At 41.2% G+C, this 5,515-nt stretch overlaps 1 long non-coding RNA gene across 1 annotated transcript; it reads left to right on the plus strand.

Moving 5' to 3' along the window:
* Window positions 1-878: 878 nt before the first annotated feature.
* On the plus strand, window positions 879-4,992 carry LOC308192552. The gene is made up of 3 exons (XR_013948884.1): window positions 879-1,020; window positions 3,287-3,836; window positions 4,178-4,992. It is a non-coding gene; the product is annotated as an uncharacterized lncRNA (long non-coding RNA).
* The last annotated feature ends 523 nt before the right edge of the window (window positions 4,993-5,515 follow it).

Consider the following 5,515-nt stretch of genomic DNA (forward strand, 5'->3'; position numbering starts at 1 on the left):
TGGAATAAGTGACCTGGTTATACAAAAATAAAGAATACATAGTATTGCAGCAACCCTTCATTCATTCCTGCACATGGAATTCCTTTTGCCACCACAGTACCCGATTTGTCTTCAACTGTGACATAAATGCTTTGGAAAATTAGGAGAAAAAAAAAAAGAGGATGAGACAGTATCCCTTACTACCAGTTTGAGAGTCTCAAGCTAGATTTAAGGAAGTTAAGAAAAAAACTCACATGGATGAGAAAGATTATGACCACTCACCCAGATTGTATATGGAAATAGGTTACTGGTGTTGATCAAATGACTGCCTGAATCCCTGGCCAGGTGAAGTGGAAGTCCAGTGGACAACTCCTATGACTACAAGCCAGAAGAGTTGGAGTGGCCATGCAATAATAGGTAGCAACTCTTTACTCAATTGGATAGTGACAGGATGAGGGGGGATGATTTTAAACTAAGAGATTAAAAATCTTTAAAGTCTTTTAAATCTTTAAAGATAAAAAAGATTTAGATTAGAGATTAGGAGGAAATCCTTCACTCAGAGGGTGGTGAAGCACTGGCACAGGTTGCCCAGAGCAGCTGTGGATGCCCCATCCCTGGAGGTGCTCAAGGCTGGGTTAGATGAGGCCCTGAGCAACCTCTTCTAGTGGGTGGCATCCCTGCCTATGGCAGGGGGGTTGGAAATAGATGGTCTTTGAGGTCCCTTCCAACCCAAGCCACTCTAGGATTCTAGCTCGAGTCTTGCCCTCCAGCCTCAGGGACATGAGCTTCCTGAAGGCCAGAACTATCAGTAAAGACAGAGGTGAAGAAGGGATTCAGCACCTCAGGCTTTTCCAGGTGCTTTGTCACGAGGTCCCATTCTGCAGGCCCACAATTTTCCCCTCATCTTCCATTTCCTGTAGGTGCACCTGCAGAAGTCCTTGCAGGGGTCTTGGCAGCCCCCACACCTTCACATCCCTTGGTTTAGTTCTTCCTTGTTTATGACTAGGGGGTCTCTCCCCTCACCAGCTCCTTGGCTCATCAGTGCACTCCAAGAAGTTGTCCCTTTACAGTTAGCATAACTCTGAGCCAATGCACCGTCTTACATGCAGCCGTGAAAAAAAACCTTCTGCCATGAGAAGTGGCAGATGAGTAGGGAGGGACCTTTTAAGCACAGATGCTCTTGTTGATTTTGCTTAATACCCCTGAAAGTATTTTGGTGAGCAGTTGTGAGGAGTCTAATGAATGGCTGTGGCACACAGACATGCACAGAGGAAGAAGAACTGTCCAGATGTATTTCTTTCTCCCCAGCCCCAGCAGCTCCTCTGGAATGGAAAGCATAACTCTGACCTACTTGCTTTCAGCAGACTGCAATTACAGTGCCTATCAATTTTCTGTAAAAATACAGATGTGAACAAATGGAAAACCTGAGTGGCTCAAACATGAACAGAATAAGAATGCTGCTCTAGCCCCTACACCCCAGTCCTCACAAAGTTTTCCTTTTCCCAGGCTGAAAAGGTAAACTGGGTGAAATGGAAACAGAACAAAGTAACTGTTCACTTTTTATTATGAAATATGGACCGTGTTTTGTACACAAATAAGGTATACCATGGTATCCATCTGTCTACTGCTTATACTTCCATTCTTCCCCCAAAAAACGTCTGCTTGCTTGTTGAGGAAGGAAAATTAAGAGTCATCTTTAGAATGTGAAAGAGAATGATTTTTGATTTTGACCTCTCATTTGGTTTCTCACAGTGCATCTTCCACTACCCAGCTGGACACCCGGCTCAGCCCTTCGCCTCCAAAGCTGGACATGGTGCTCCAGCCCCAGCATCCTCAAATAAAAGGGAGCAGTCACTTCCTTCTTTCCAGCTGATCTCAGTTTTGCTGGGACAGCCCCTCTCTGCTGCCAGAGCTCAGGACAGTAACCAAGTCTCCACAGAAAAGGCAGAAGGTGATAGATGAGACTGCTGATTTCTGGGTTAACCCACTTAATATAGACCTTGATAACTTTTGGAAAAGAAATTCTTCTGATAATGACTTAAATTCTTGTTATTGCAGAGACATTGGCTTTGTTTTCTGATGAATCACTAGTAACATTATTTAGAAAAATGGGATTAGGAGATAAATATCTTTGAAAATGCCACTACCATATATCTGCTTTTCATCTAGACTGGCTTTCCTGGGCACAGACTCATGTATATGTAGATACGTATCCTAGGTTTTGGTTGGCTTCTTCACATGTTCTGAGATCATCAGTATCTAAGCATGAGTTTAAAAAAAAATAAAACCAACCTAGCTTTTCCATTAAAAATTCTGCCAGCTTATTCAGGTTGTAGCTCACTTCATTATTTATGACATCTCCTATACCTTATAAATTACTACCAAGTGTAGCAAAAAAAAAAAAAAAAAAGACGGTGCTCTTTCTTTGCCCAATGCAACGTTCCCATTGAAAGCTTCTTGGAAAGTATGCCTTAAAATAACAACTTTTTGTGAATAGCACAATGTCATTACACACAACTGAGTTACATTTCTTACAAGCTGATTACAAACACTCTCAAATGAGATCCCTTCATGACACTGTTGATTTTAGGGCTCTTTATGGTTCAGTATAAACCAAAACAGGAAGGCATAATCATGCCTTTTAAAGCTATTTGAAAAATACATTAGCATACATACTGCAGCTTAAGCCTGTCAGCTTTGTCTGCAGTCACTGCATTTATTTGTTAGTTTTACCCAGTTGTAAAGGAAAGACAAGTGATAAATTAAGATTGTAGCACATCTGTTTCCACAGAGATTGGATAAAATATAGCATTTTAGTTAATGCAGTAAACAGCTTAAATGGTGAGAGTGATTTTTTCTAAATATATTTTGCCTGAATAGCTGATATAGACAGATGCTTCGGAACATGAATTGTTTGGTTGTTGTGTGTTTTTCTTTTTTTTCCCTCTAGTTTGCAATGGCAGTAGTTACATCTCCCTCAAGCCATACATACTTAGCAAAAGGAATGAGACTAAATTATGTGATTAAAACCACAATATTCCACACCCATTGACCTACCCCTCCTAGACTAGCAAAAGCGATGAGGTAAAATCAGAAGTACTAGAATTGTGATGAAGCACATCTCAAAGTTCAGTGTTGCAGACTATCCTTCCAGTAAGAAATGCCTCAAAAAGCAACACAGATGATGATTTCAACATTATTTCAGTTAGGTGACATATACCAAAGCCAACTGCATATAACAGGACCGGGTTATGCCAAAAGTAGTTTAACAGAGTTATCTACAAGAAAATGAAAATAAAACTTACAGCTGAATCCTGCCCAGATCCTAATCCAGCTGCCTCAGTGCCTCCTCCTCGAGCTGCTGCCCCCACAGGAGAGGGGTTGCCAGCCCCCCAGGGCTCCCACCAAGGCCAAAGGCAGGGAAGGGGCCCAGCCCCTTAGTAGGGCCTTAACATTCCCCAGGGCCACTTGGTATTCCTTTGGTAGTGCCCCTTGCTCAGCAACACTTAAAGCTGTGTTTATCTGGTGGATATTAGCCGCATGATGTAGGTAATTTAGTAATAATCACCTCAGAAATGTGCCCTTACCCTAGAGCTGGAGAAAGAACAGGGATTGAAGGCTGGGGCAATTATCTCACTGCTAGCTTCAGGGAAACAAGCACCAAATAAGCATTCCTATCAAAGCCAGCAAATAATTTGGCCAATTACCTATTCCCACATCCCCATCGAAGTTTTGTGATTGAAGATTGCAAACATTTACGCTTAGCCTTCAGCGTAGTATTTAGAGCTCCATGTAGGAGCTGTCTCTGCATTAAAAATTCATCCATGAATTACTGCTTAGTGTCCATACAAATCTCTGTGAGTGGGGACATGCAGGAAACACTATTATTCTGCGATCACAAACCATCTTTTGTACATATAAGCACAGCGTCTGCCAGGGACTGAATTGCACTTTTGGGTCAAACTCACACTTGCTCCTTGACATTTTCATCTTGCTTAAGCAGATTTAAAACTAATGCATCTGCAATGGTGTCAGAAAAGGCCAGTTTTCAAGAAAATTAGGTTGTGAGTGAGTTAACTGAGGGAACTTGAGGCCAGATTTTTGCCTTTGTTGCTGTTGACAGCACACAAGAAAGCAACATAATCTCTAAATTCAGTGTCTTGCTTTCTTTCTTTTTCATTCTCTCTCTCTCTTTCAGGAAAGAAAAGGTAAACCAAGCACTTTTGATGCTGTGTCTGAGGGACAGACTTTTCAAAGACGGAGTTTTTACCAGGACTGCAGACAGCAGACACATGCCAGCTGCCAGTCCCGGCTCTTCACTTGTGGTGGGCACTAAGAACTTGCCACTGCTGGCTGCCAATTTCCTATAGCCCACCAACCTGAGGGCCCTGGGCTTCATAACGATGAATTAATTTCTGAGATATTTACTTCTCAACTACAGCACTTTACATGGAAGTACAAAAAAGTGCCAAGAGCTACAGTGGCAAGATGACTTAATTGGCACTGTAGGCCCCAGAGCCTAAAGCTGTGACTCTCAGAGACTCTGTGCAAGTAACAAACAGCCAACAAGAGCTAAAGGCAGCACCACCTTTCTGCTCAGTTTCTCAAACAACTCAGCTACGAAAGCACTCAGAAAGGTGGCAACTCAGGAGTCGCTCTATTTTCCACACAAGGGGGCTAAGCACACATATATTACATAGCCATGGCATATTTTTTAAACAGGACTTTATATCACTTTCATATAAAATAAATTAAAATAAATTAAAATAAAATAAAATAAAATAAAGGAAGAAAAGACTAAACAACCTAATATGAAACCTGCTTCTTTTTACACACCTTACCTTATCTTCATTAGAAACAGTCATGAGTCTCTGAAGTTTTATGCATGTTAATCATTCCTTTCAGTTCCCCCAGAACTCTAGGTGTTCTCCTTGAAGCTGGTGATATTTAAAAGCCAGTCTGCTAAGCAATTAATCTCAGAGGCTTTATATTTCCAGTTTTTCCTCTTATGCTGCAAATACTGAAGGATGGAAGTATGACAGTAATTATGACCTCTATCTACTTGGAGATATTTTTAGTTTTATCGCAATGACATACTGCAGTCCAGGGTTAGCAGTCCATGTCAAAGCATATACAGAATTTTTCATGTCTAGGCACTTAATCACTCTGTGAGCAACTAGTTAGAGTCTTAACAGGTAATTTAGGGAAATAAATGAGAAAAATTTTAGACAAACCTTAATTTATCACTATCGTTGGCTAGCCACACAGCCCATTTTAACAACCTGCCTTATGCCATTAAATATATATGTATATATCTAAAGTTGATACAAAATACCTGTAGCTGATCAAAGAATCCTAACTCTAAATAAGCATCAGCAACTGTCAGGGATGCTCCCCTAACAGAAACAACTGCTGGGAAGAAAGAGATCATTTGGTTTCATTTAGGAAACACAACCCCCCAAAAATCCATGTATCAGGCACGCAGAGTGAAGAGTCCAGGCTTTCCATAGAACGAAATGAATTCTATCTCAGCCAG

Source organism: Anser brachyrhynchus (assembly GCF_964034855.1).
Source record: "Anser brachyrhynchus genome assembly, chromosome: 3".
Classification (NCBI taxonomy): Eukaryota; Metazoa; Chordata; class Aves; order Anseriformes; family Anatidae; genus Anser; species Anser brachyrhynchus.